The sequence below is a fragment of the Alexandromys fortis genome, unplaced genomic scaffold (genome assembly GCF_014885135.2).
Source record: "Alexandromys fortis isolate MF-2015 unplaced genomic scaffold, M_Fortis_MF-2015_v1.1 scaffold_82, whole genome shotgun sequence".
In the NCBI taxonomy this organism is placed as follows: Eukaryota; Metazoa; Chordata; class Mammalia; order Rodentia; family Cricetidae; genus Alexandromys; species Alexandromys fortis.
The window spans coordinates 4,364,207-4,377,753 of NW_026067963.1; the positions used below are offsets into that span (position 1 = coordinate 4,364,207).

The 13,547-nt window shown below is 44.7% G+C and overlaps 1 protein-coding gene across 2 annotated transcripts in view; it reads left to right on the plus strand.

Moving 5' to 3' along the window:
* The first annotated feature begins 4,693 nt into the window (after positions 1–4,693).
* Ppm1a (protein phosphatase, Mg2+/Mn2+ dependent 1A) overlaps positions 4,694–13,547 on the plus strand; it is a 49,455-nt gene continuing 40,601 nt past the window's right edge. The window contains exon 1 of one of the 2 annotated variants that reach the window (XM_050153582.1): positions 4,694–4,917. The gene's annotated coding sequence lies outside the window, so the exon portion shown is untranslated. Of the gene's footprint in view, positions 4,918–5,376; positions 5,743–13,547 lie in introns of those variants that run through there. The other variant, XM_050153583.1, reaches the window with a different exon arrangement.

The window sequence follows — 13,547 nt, forward strand, 5'->3', positions numbered from 1 at the left end:
CCAAGCAGTCTTTAAATGAATACAGTTTGTGTGTTGTTATTTTGGGCATAAACTAGCAGGCGGCTGGGGTGCTGGGGACACAGCCCTGCTGCTCTTATTTCAACAGAGAGAAAGGAAAGATAGGGTTTTTGTTTATTTGTTTGTTTGTTTGTTTGTTTTTCAAGACAGGGTTTCTGTGTAGCTATGGAGCCAGTCCTAGAACTTGCTCTGTAGAACAGGCTGGCCTCTAACTCACAGAAATCTGCCTGCCTCCTGAGTCATGGGATTAAAAGTATGTGCCACCACTGCCCGGCTGAGCTGATAGTTTTTGTTTTGGTTTGGTTTTTGCTTTTTTTGAAACAGGGTTTCTCTGTAGCTTTGGAACCTGTCCTGGCACTAGCTCCATAGACCATACTGGTCTTGAACTCACAGAGATCTGCCTGCTTCTGCCTCCCAACAGCTGGGATTAAAGGTGTGGACCACCACTGACCAGCTGAAAAGATAGTTTTTAAAAAATATAAATTTAAAAAAGTTTGGTAGTATTTACTGATTAAAAACAGTTCCCCCAAGAAATGACTCAGTTTGTAAAATGCTTGCTCTGAAAGTCTGTGGAACTGATTTCAGATCCCAGTAACACAAGTAAAAAGTCAGGCATGGCTGGGCTGTAGTGGGAGGCAGAAGCAGGCGGAACTCTGAGTTCGAGGCCAGCCTGGTCTACAGAAGGAGTTCTGGGACAGGCTCCTAAACTACAGAGAAACCCTATAATCCTATAGGGGAAGTGGAGATAGGAGGCTCGGTGGCCATTCAGTCATAACTGAAATGGCAAACTCCAGGTTCAGTAAAAGGCCTTGTCTCAAAATAAATAACTAAAAAAAAGTAGATGGACAGAGGAAGACACTGGATGCCAACCTCTGGCTTCCACACATGCATGTGCACACATGTCCACATACAAATCAACCTCTGGCTTCCACACATACATGTGCACACATGTCCACATACAAGCCAACCTCTGGCTTCCACACATACATGTGCACACTTGTCCGCATACACGTAGATATGCACACACCATATGCACAGTTACCTCTGCCTGAAAAGTGTCCCCCAAATCTTTACCAAGCTAAACTTCTTATTCTAAACATCTGGGTTCAATTCACCTTCTCCATGGCCCCATCTACCACCTCCATGACATCTAATTTTATGTATCCACTCACTTCGTTGTGAATGTCCCTTATTATAAGGCCTCTTCTGTGGGAGCAGGGATCTTTTCCATTGATGTCATTTGCCACCACCTCCAGCCCAGTGCCTGGCACACAATGACTATCTGTCAAACAGAGACGCTTATCTGCTAAGAGCCAGTGTTAGGCATAGCCACATGCCGGGCTTTGAGGAAAGAAGCCCCTCATTAGGACTTGGCTACTAGTGTCTAAGAGTTATCTACCTTTTTCTCAGGGACCAGGAGGCGATGCAGAAACAACAAAAAGTGTTTGGCTCCCTTGTGCCCCACCCCGGAAGGGCTACCCTGCCCCCCACCTCAGTGGTGACATCACATAGGGCAAGATTCTCTAACCCTTCTCATTCCTCCCCAGTGCTGTAAACAGTTGTTTTTCATTATGGTGAGGAGGGAGAAGGAGGGAGGGGATGGGGTGGGGTACCCCACCCCTGAAGGAAATTAGTTTAGGGCTCTCTATGTTCAAGTTCAGGAGAAAATGGGTAACAGAAACTACATTTTGGACTAAGCTATTCAAGTCAAGGAAGAGAAAGATGAAGGTGAGAAAGGAAAATGAGCTAAGAGTACAGAAGAAGGGGCGAAGAGAGACAAGAGGAAAACAGACAAGAGGACTCCACAAGTGGCTTTGGGAGAGAGAGAAGCACGAACCAGGTAGTGAAACAGCAGAAGAGGCAGCGGAAGGGGGAGCTGGACCTCTGGCGCCCTTGGCTTCCAACTCTTGGGTAGCTCTCAGCATGTTGTGGAAGGATGGTTGGCTGGCTGGGGGAGGGGGCTTCTCAGGCATCCTGTGCCCGTCACTTACTTGCCGGAGAAGCATTGTGAGAGGCCCAGGTGAGGCCATCTCAGGGCTGAGTCTCTGGGTGCATCCCCAATAGTTATGGAATATGGAATGTCAATCACCTTCCAATGCTTTTTCTTCTCTTAAAGTCAGGATTGTAGAGAAAATGGAGAGAGTATTGAGTGTAACTAGGGTCTAAATGTATACTAATAGATCATCTTTAGAAATGGGAGACTATTGAGCATAGCAGGCTTTCATTGCAAATTAACAGTGCATTTCAATACTAGACTTTAGCTTCTCTACTGTAGTCCTAGTCTTTGCCCAGGTCTCTCAGTCCCTAAGCGGCTCGGGCACAGTAAATTCAGCACTTTGAACCCAACCTTTCAGCTTCCTTCCTCAATGTTAACTAAAATAGAAACATCAGATTCTCCGTGTAGAATACGATAGTTTGAGATATGTAAAAAATGACCAAACTGATATGTCACCGAAACTTATTGTGAAGACTTCATACATGTGTTGGAAGATTAAGTAAAGTCTTATAGTTCAAAATGGAAAAACATTTATCCCCCCCCCTTTTTTTTTTTTTTTGGGTTTTTCGAGACAGTGTTTCTCTGTAGCTTTGGAACCTGTCCTGGAACTAGCTCTTGTAGACCAGGCTGGTCTAGAACTCACAGAGATCCGCCTGCCTCTGCCTCCCAGCGTGCTGCTGGGATTAAAGGCGTGCGCCACCACTGCCCAGCAACCCTCTTATTTCTAAAGTTCCTTCCCTCCTCTATACATTTCCCCTTCTTTCTAGGTATAAGATTTAATAAGAGAGCTGGGTGCTGGCACTCATCTTCAATCCCAGCACTGGGGCCGAGGCAGGTGGAGCTCCATGAGTTCAAAGCCAGCCTCTTCTACTCAGTGAGTTCCAGGACAGCTTAGCACTGTATAAGGAGACCCTGTTTCAAACAACAAAGCAACTTAATAAGACAAGGGAATAGCATAACCAACATTTTAATTAGGCAATATTAATATGTCTTATTCCAAGTTTTTAAATGTTAGCTTTACAGCACACAAGTTTCCTCATTTGAAAATGTCCCTGCAAATTGTGTCCAAAAATGAGACTTGGTAAGCACAGCTGACTGGCTGGCTGACGTACTGGGAAGACTCCTGGAAAAAAAAATCTCCTTAAATTGCATTTTTAAATTTTCTACCTCTCTTGTTACCCGGGCTTTCTAACAAAGGTAGAACAGAGAGGCTTCAGGAATGTAAACCTAGAAGAAGCCTGACAAAACCCTATAGCGTACCCAGATGACTCAGCTTCTCCTACAACAAGAATATTTGTTGCTTCGGGAACACTCTAGACAGGTGTGGTGGTGCCCCCAGGAGTAGTGAGGTGAAAGCCAAGGGGGGTGAATTAAAAGAGAGTTGAAGGTCAGTCTGAAATAAAACCCCAGCCCTGAAACACACACCCACACACAGAGAACTGAATGACGGCTGTCACATGACTTTGTATGGCAGAATGTTTATGAATTTACTAGCAAGCTCCTCCTGCCGTAACTTGTTGGAGTATTAAAAGTACTAAGAATTTAATTTAACCTGGTGTGGTGGAACATGCTGGTGATACCAGCAATCCAGGGGCAGAATCAGGAGGTTCACTGTATGTTTGAGGCTAGTTTGATCTACATAGAGAATTCTAAGCCAGCCAGAGCTACATAGAGACTCTGTCTCAAAAACAAAATGAGACAAACACAGGCACATACACACAAAAACCACCACCAGCAAAAACCCTAACCAGGGCTGAGGACAGAGTACAGCGATTGTATACATGACTAACGAGCAAAGGGCCTGACTTCAATCCCCAGCATCTCCACTTAACAATAACAACCCTAAATATATTAATATGTATTATAATATATAATCATTCCAACAAGGCAGCATTTTATTAAAAGATTTTCCATTAAATTTCATTTATTTTCAGCACTTGTGTAGAGAACTAAGAAATGCATAGCGAATCTTTAAATTCCTGGAAATCTTACATTTTCATCTTACTCCTAGATATTGAGTGATCTGGAGGTTCGGTGAAGATGTGGTCATTGACGTTAGGTGTCAGGTGTAAAAGTGAAGGAAACAGAATCTTCTCTCAAAAGCCATGCTGAAAGTATCGGAAATGGTTTCACAACTTCCCAAGTAGAGACATAGTTTGCTGGACTGCAGACAGAGAAAAGCAGTTTGCATTTGATCTAACAGCCAAGACAATGGAGTAATTTTAGGAGACACAAAGTAGCAGGGTACAAATTGCGGCAGTAAGCTCCAGCGTGAAAGAGGGAAGGCCTTAATGCAATTCATCTTCTTACTGGCCAGAACTCAATTTGGTCAATTAATTCGTATTCGTTTTAAAGTACTAGCTTATTTCAACAAAATATTTGGTTTTCCTTTGTATTATACCAGAATCTCTCTTAAACTTCGGTTCCTGCGAATTTGGTGGAAGGGTTAAACTGGTGACCGAGAAGCTGGGAAGGCACCCCAGCCAATGGGAACTCATAGTGGTGATGTACTGCTTTCCAGCTCTGATTCATTGGCTGCCTAGGGTTTGTCATTCTATCTCCCGGCGTCTGCAAGCAGCGTGGGTCGGGTTTTCTGTGGTCTAGCTAGCTAAACTGGATTCTGGCCGCCTGCACGTGCAGTTTCAACTACCTTTAGCGCATCCCTGGCTTTTCGAGGAGGCAGCTGTCACGTTTCTGATTGTCCTCTAGATTTTGAAAAACCCTCGGTTCCAATAACCTCATTGGAGGTCTTTGGAAATGCCCGTTGAGATGGAATCACGTGACCGTGTAACGTGCACATAAATAAAATTCGGAATCCTTGGAGCGACACAGGGACGACCTGCCAAAAGCTCTAGGCACGTGTCCCAAGGCGTGAGCTGATTACACGTACACACACGTATGCGGTATGTGGCACCCGTGTGGGACTCCTGGGGTCGAAGGGGAGGCTGACTCCCCCACGCAGGGCCCTAACCGCGACTGCGCCAGAAGATCGGCGTCGGTAGGCAGGTGTAAGAAGGCGGTGTGACAACGACGACCGGGTCTGGAGGGGACCTCAGCGCCCCAGCGCGAAGGTCTGGCGCCTGGCTCCCACCCAGGACTCCAGGGCTCCCTAGAGACCGGCCCCAGGCGCCGGCCGCCCTACAGAAACCCGCTAAGGAGCAGCGCCGGGCAGTGACGTCACCGCAGCCCCTCCCCCGCCCTCGCCGCAGTTCCGGCCCTCCCACATCCGGGTCCCTCCAGCCGCTGGGCCGCGCCGCAGCTGCCGGGCGGGGGGGGGGGGCGGGCGGCGCGGGGCGGGGCCCGGCGGGGGGAGGGGCGGCGCCGTCGAGAGCGCGCGTGCGCGGGGCCGCGCTAGAGGCGGCGGCGGCGCGAGGGGCGGGAGCGCGCGCAGGAGCCAGAACGCCGTGGTCTCCGCGCCGGCCGGGTCCGCAGCTCGGGATCGGGTGGCTGGGGCGGGGGGAGGGGGGCCCAGGCAGGTGGGGCGGCAAGCGATGAGTCCTCGGCGCCTCCTCCGCCTCCCGCGGGCCCCGCTCTCTGCCTCCCGCTCCGACGCCCGGATGATCTGAGCCGCGAGGGCTCCGAGAGCTGGGGGCCCGGACCCAGCCCGGCTCCTCCCCTCCTTCGCCCGGGCCCGGCCGCTGCCGTCGCGGGACCCCCGAGCCCGGCCGCCGTCGCCGCCGCCGCCGCCCCGGCCGATCAAGGGACCCGCCCGCCCGCGGCTGCTCCGGGTAAGCGCGTCGCTCGGGCGAGGGCGGGCGGGCGGGCGGGCCTGCACGGCGGCGGCGGCCAGGCCTGGGGCCTGTAAACAAGCCGGGCGTTTGCCCGGGCGCTCCCGGGAGGAGACGCGACAACTCCACCCCCTGGGCGGCCTCCTCCCGGAGCCCGCGGCTGGCGACGAGGGGTTAACGCGCGGCGGGGGCGGGGGAAGGCTGAGCGCGGTGGCGGGGAGGGGGGCGCGACCCTCGCCCGGGCGGGGCGGGCCCCAGCTGCCCCGGAACTTTCGGGGAGCCCGAAGCGGGGCCGCCCCTTGGAGCTGACCAGCCCGCGAGTCCCCACGATTTGGAGACTCTGCGACTGGGCTGAAAGTGAGGCCCCTAATTCGGTAATGATGCCTCCAGTTCATTCATTATTCCGACTTCAAGCAAACCCATTGAAGTCAACGACAGGTTTTGCATCATTTTGGCCGTGTATCTTGGAGGAAAGTTCTTTTATGTTAGAGTTTAGTTGAGGCGCGGCTCGTTTCTGTTTGGAGGTTGTAAATACACACTCGGATCCTTTTCTTGAAAGACAGCTGGCTGTGGAGAGCCTCCTGCCAACTGGAGTTTTAGATGCTTTGCAAATTTCACCATCCGAAGTTATTTTTCTCAAGCACCGCATGGTACTTAGACATTCACAGAGATCAGAGTCTTAAGCAACCTGCAGTGCCACCCCCACCCCAAGTTTCCTGCTAGTTGGAATAATGAGCCTGATGTATTTTTAAACGTGGTTAGTGTATAGGAGAATGGCGTGGTTTGGGAAGAATAAATGATTTGACGATATGGAAATTAGTAACTTTCAACATTTGTCAGAAGAAAAAAATGATTCTTTTAGACGCGGGATTTGAGATTTCAAACATGACCACTTTCTGGACGGAGGAGAAGCCTTTTGGAGATTCATAGAATTTAAACGGTTTCTCTTCTGGGCTTTAGGGTTCCTGAGCCTTCGTTCGTTCACTCCATAGTCAAGTAGTGCTTGGTTCCCACCTCCCTTTAACCGGACAGAATGCCCCACTTTCACACTTTTGTCTTTTATATATATTCTGGGCCCTTTCCAAAGATTATTTCTGTAGTTAGAGACGAGGAAACTTGAGACGAGGAAGATAGTGAGCAGTTTTACCCCTGTTTTTAAATCTTAGATACTACCTTTATTGGTCTGCTTTAGCGCTTAATGGTTTGAAGCACAAACCACATCCTCCTCCCGGTGTTACAATTCTTTCCTGGGGTTTTTATGTTTGTTTTGTTTTTTGCATTGTTGGGCATAGGTCTGACCCAGGGCCTCTCCCCTGGTGCAAGAGGTACACTGTTGGCCCACGTTCTCATTTGTCTACCTTGTATATATTGATTAACATTCAGCTGTGTTGGGATGACTGCCTTTGACCCGGAAGCTTGCAGCAGTAACGCATCGCAATTATAGCGAACTACATGTGTAAGTTGCTTCAAACATTTTTAGTTAATATTAAACACATCTGGGAAGTAGTTATGATGGTGGTATGAAATATTAAGACGGATAACATTCCACATTAGTTACCTTAATACGTGTTTGAGAAATAGTATAATTGGCTACTGGAAGCGTCAAGTTGCTTCTTGGGTTTGTATCCATATTTTCACATGGATTGGATAACTATATTTCAGTATGAAGGGCTGAAGAGCTGAACATAATTATAGTATAACCTGTTGGAAGGAACGCTGCCCTGCTGCAATTATGTAGGAATGGCTGTGCTCCGAAATATTTGTGTTCATGGACAAGTCCTCTACCCTCTGGAGTCTCGGTTCTGAGTCAGTGAAGCTGAGAGGTAGCTTATGTCATCACATGTCCACTTAGTGGATTTTTTGTTCTCTTGGCATCCTGTGGCAGTTACACATACCTTTAATGAATACATGCCTGATAGGTGCCAGCCACTTAGATATTTCAGCCTTCTGCAGCTTATTTTTCTCTGGGCTATGATGTATTTAAGAGAACATGAAATTTGGGGCTGTGCTTTAGGAAACTTCCTGTGGTGGCCCTCACAGGTCTTTCTCTTGCCATTGGGAAGCCTGGAAGAACTCCTGGGAGAGTGAGGAGGGTGGACATCCTATGTCCTACGGCCTGTTTGAAGAAGTTGGGACCCTCAGTACTTGGATATGATGGGCATTATAAGAATATATAGGGCTGGAGAGATGGCTCAGTGGTTAAGAGCATTGCCTGTTCTTCCAAAGGTCCTGAGTTCAATTCCCAGCAACCACATGGTGGCTCACAACCATCTGTAATGAGGTCTGGCGCCCTCTTCTGGCCTGCAGGCATACAGACAGAACATTATATAAATAAATAAATATTTAAAAAAAAGAATATATAATACATATATGGTGTATGTGTATATTTTGTTGGTTCAAGCTGAGTGTTGTTGATTTTGCCTTATTAAACTTTTGTTTGGAAATTTTTCTGATTTCCCTCCCCCTTCAAGTGTACAGCAACCTCATTTGTCACCTGGTAAATATTGCTAAGTGGTTGCTAAATGCCTTCATCTTGTTAATTTTTTTAGACCACACCTTGACTTTTTACTGTATGACCAATGATTGTATTGCTGATTGTGGTTTCACCGAAATTATTTACTTTATAATTTTAAACTAAAGACTGGATTATCCTAAGGTACAAAAATAATTCTGATATTATATTTGATTTTTTCCTTCAAATGATCATCTGTTGTCTGACTTATAACCTTGAATACTTTCTATTATTAGTTAAATCAGAAGACTGTCTTAAACAAAAAAAAAAACAGCTTAAACAGAATTTTGTTAAGAGTTAACACAAAATGTCTTGGCCGTATGACATACGTATAAGGATGTACCTTGGGAAAGGGGAAATAGACAATATGAGGTAATTAGGAAAATATTTCTTTGTATGTGTTGTCCTGTTTGTCCTGTTTTTAGGTAGCAAAAATGTTTAAAAACTCACTTGCCTCATGAATTATGTTGCTGTTTTTAGCAGGATGTATTTATTTTCTGGCACATTATTTAGTCATTCTCATAAAAGAAGCTTGGATTAATGTATAGCAAAAGAAAGAGTGATTATAGTTTTCCATGCTTTAAGCTGTCTATTGTTTAATGTACTCAATATTATTTAAGTTACGTTTTTATAAATGTATTTTTGTTGTTTCATTTTTGAGGTGGGAGTCTCACTATGTAGCCTTGGTTGGCCTGGAACTCACTCTGCAGACCAGGTTGGTCTGAAACTAGTAGAGGTCCATCCACCTGATTCTTGTCTCCCCAGTGCTGGGAATAAAGGCGTGTGCCACCACACCTGGATACAAGTAACAATTTTATACTTCATTATCTTTCCAGAATAAATATATATATGTATTCATATATATGATTTTAACCTTTATAATACCTGTCTATATGCTACCTACACTATAGAACTCCCCCCACCCCCAGGTGGGAAGAGCTAGAGAAAGTATTGAGTGCAATGAGCTCATAAACCTTTACCTAAAATGTAGTAAGACTTGACAATTCTTATAAGAAACTGAGAAGTGCAAATTTATATCCATTGATAAATTAGACTGTGGTGTCTCTGGTTAAGAACATTTACTGCTCTTGCAGCAGAGAACTGAGATTTGGTTCTTAGCACCAACATGGCAGCTCATAATCGTCAGTAATTCCACTTCCAGGGAATCTGATGCCTTCTGGCCTCCCTCCACCAGCTGTAGTATGCAGATACACATTATTATGTATGTGAAGGCAAAGCATTCACATACATAATAAAAATAAATAATTAGGCTGTAGATACTGATCCATCTGTGCCCCCCCCCCCCCCCAGTATAGCCTTGGCTGTCCTAGAACTTGCTCAGTAGACCAGCCTGGCCTTGAGCTCACAGAGAATTTTTGTTTGTGTTTTTGAGAGGGTTTCTCTGTAGCTTTGGAGCCTGTCCTGGAACTAGCTCTAATAGCCCAGGCTGGCCTTGAACTCACAGAGATCCACCTGCCTCTGCCTCCCAAGTGCTGGTGTTAAAGGCTTACACCACCACCGCCCAGCTTGAACTCACAGAGATTAATAGTGTGTTTTTAATAGAGATGTTTTAAGCTATCTTTGAGTGAGCGATGAGTTTTCATAATTTTTAGTTTTTTTGTTGTTGTTTTGATTTTGGTTTTTCAAGACAGGATTTTTCTGCTCTGACTGTCCTAGAACTGGCTTGGTAGACCAGGCTGAACTCATATATAGAGATCCACTTCTGCTTCCTGTGCCTTCAGAGTGTTGAGATTAAAGCATATGCCACCTTGTCGGGCTGAATTTATTTTTTATTTTTATTTATTTATTTATTTTTGAGACAGGGTTTCTTTATAGGTTTGGTGATGTGGGAGTGTCATCAATCTGTTGATTTCATTGGATAAGTAATAAACTGCTTGGCTTGATAGGTTAGAACATAGGTGGGTGGAGTAAACAGAACAGAATGCTGGGAAGAAGAAGAAGAAGGGAAGTGAGCTCAGATGCCATGCCTCTCCTCACCAGAGCAGATGCAATGAAGCAAGCCGCCAGGTCAGACATGCTGAATCTGTCCTGGTAAGACTGGTGCTACACAGATTACTAAATATGGGTTAGGCAAGATAAGTCACCACCTCGTGGTGCTACACACATTAATAGAAATGGGCCAAGCAGTGTTTATATGAATACAGTTTGTGTGTTGTTATTTGGGGGCATAAGCTAGCCAGGCAGTCGGGAGCTGGGTGGCAGGAATATCCAACTCCATAAGGAGTCTCTTCGATGTCCAACTTCCTCTTGAAGTAGCTGGTGCTGCCAGGAGCAGATGTGTCTCATTGTCATGAAAAGCCCTAAGTTATTAAAACATTTAAATGCCATATTCTGCAGTCTTTGAAAGATATGAAGAATGCCTATCTAACTGAAATATATCTATATATCTAGAAAATCTAACTAACATGACTACAAGCTTGACTATTATTGATGATTATCCATTAACAACCTATATTTCTAATTATACATTACATTTTTAAATGAACTACACAATCACAATACCTTAATCAAGATCAGAAATACATATACATATAACAAAATTGACCTTAAAATTCATACCAATGCAAATTATTCATATCTATATCATATCCCCCTTTAAATGTAAAAGAACATTTTTAAACAATATTTGGGAATATGGGCACAGTTATTTCTCTCCAAACTGCTTCCTGCTGAATGGGGGCAGTGTTAATTAGGTCTTTCATGGTATAACCTGTCTGCTAGGTTCATCTCAGTCGGCAGTTGAGCAAAGCAAATTTTTGAAGGTGTTCACAGCAACCTTTCAGGAGTGCTTGGTCTATCATACCATATGTGGATAGAAGCAATCCACAGGGTCTCATCCTCTGTGAAAACAAAAGAAGAGTCTCTTTTCCAAAGTATATCCTTAGATCCAAATTCTGAAGTCAAGGTATTCTCAAAATATCTATCTTGGATTAGCTCAGCAGCATTTATAAACAAATATCTTTTAGCAGCTGTTGCTCTTTCCTCAGCATTCAAACAATTCCAAGAGAGTGTAATAGCATAGAGTATCAAGGTTCTCTGTGTATTTTCCATCTTTGTGTAGCTTTATTTTAACCTCTATTTTGTTTATTTATACTTTTATTTTTTGAGACAGGTTCTTTGTATATCCTTGTCCTGGAATAACTCTGTAGACCAGGCTGTCCTTGAACTCTCAGAGATCCACCTGTCTCTGCCTCCCAGGCATTGGGATTAAAGGTATATGCTACCACACCCAACTGCTCTCTTTCTTTTTTTTTTTTTACTTTAAGAACTTTAACTTTTAGCCTGCATATATTTTTAACACACTGTAAACCATTTAGCCGTTTTCTTCGACTTTGAATCTTTCTTTTACTGTATATGTCTCTTTTTTTGACCACATAAGTCTTTAATTTACCAAGCAATATGGATAGTATTAAAGCCGTGGCTTTGATGGCTATTCCTTAGCTTTCCAGCCTCATGGCAGAAGTACCGGCTGTAGCCATTTTTATTGCCACAACTCTATGGCATTTCAAGGTCCTTGCCAGCAAACAAGCTACTACACTCAAATGCTCTCTCTGTAGCTGACCTCCTGCCTCAAAGAGTCAGAGTTTGCCCTGGCAGGACGGCCCAGAAAGCCAGCATTTTAAAACAGCACAACTTTTTTCCTGCTACGGCTGAAAACTGAAAACCATGTGTTCAGCTGTTCATCAACACCTTTTAAGTGTTTCGTGGCAGGATCTCTTAAAAGAGCTGCAGGGTTTTGCAGCTGAAGCTGAGTCAGGAAGCCTCTCTTAGATGAGAGTGCTTGCTTGCCTCTAGCAAACAGAGCAGACCCGAGAAATTGCTGCTACCAAGAAAGCATGCTTTACTCTATCTTTCCCAAGCTTTCTCAGGCTTTCTGTGGATGCAGTTATCCACATGGGTGCCATATGAAGGCGTAAGTCACAAACAATCCCACACTAATTTGGAATTATGATTAATAGAATGGTTATTTATTTAAAGGGGAAAACTTACAGATCACCATCCCAGACAACAGCCCTCTGTACAGTCAGGAAAGGAGCCTAGTCGCCAGAAGCGGAGCCGAAAGCCAGAGAGGAGAGGGAAGTGGCCGCTTTTTTAAAGGGAGAGAGACCACACCCCAATGGGCTGGTATCTCATCGGCTATTGGCTGAAGGAGCTCCCGCAACAGTTTGGAGCCTGTTCTGGAACTGATGCTTGTAGACCAGGCTGACCTTGAACTCACAGAGACCTGCCTGTGAGTTTTATTTCGAACCTATTGATTCAAGTATATGTAGTATTAATATTCAAGATCTGAATTTTGTGGCAGTTTGGAAATCATGAAACTAAAGTTCTTTGATAAATAGCAGAAAATAAATAATGAAAACTATACTTTCCTGGCAGTGGTGGTACATAGCTGTAATCCCAGCACTAGGGAGGCAGTAGTAGTATTAGCCTGATCTACAGAAAGAGTTCCAGGACAGCCAAGGCTACAGAGAGAAACTCTGTTTCAAAAAATAACAACAACAACAACAAAAACCCCTATACTTTATTGACTATTTATTTGTGTCAAGCTAACAGTCCTCTAAAATACTTGATGGTAACTCCTCTTGTTTTGTTTTGAGATAGGGTTTTTCTACATAGCCATAGCTGTCCTAGAACTTACTATGTAGATCTCATAGAGATCATCCACTTGCCTCGTCTCCCAAGTGCTGGGATTAAAGGCGTGCACCCTCACCACCCAACTAGAATTCGATTTTTTAAGTTGGCATACACACGGGTTTTAAGCTAGGCATAGTGGTGGAGTCCTAGCACTTAGGAGGCTGAGGCAGGAGATACACAAGTTGGAGGTCAATCTAAACTAGTCAGGAGTAAAATTTTGGGCTAGAACGAGTCCTTCCCCCACCCCCAACAAACACACACATACATACAGCATATACACAAAAACAAAATCGATTTCCTTGTGGTTCTTATTGGTCCCCCTCCACAAAAACCTCCTTTCTCCTTGGATACTTCAGTTAGTTACCCTTAGCTTTGATGACAGGTGTCTATCCATTCCTTTCTGTTTGTTTTTCAGGATAGGGTTTCTCTGTGTAACAGTTCTGGCTGTCGTGGCGTTAGCTTCCTCTTGACAAATAGTTTGCCTCCTTGGTTCAAGCAACCTTGAATAAGTATTTTTAAATTGCATATGTTTCTAAACATTTATACATTTATACATATTTTTGTACTTATTCTCTAAATAATATATGCTTAATTTACAGTAGCATTTCCATTGTATTTGTATTTGGTATTAAGTGAT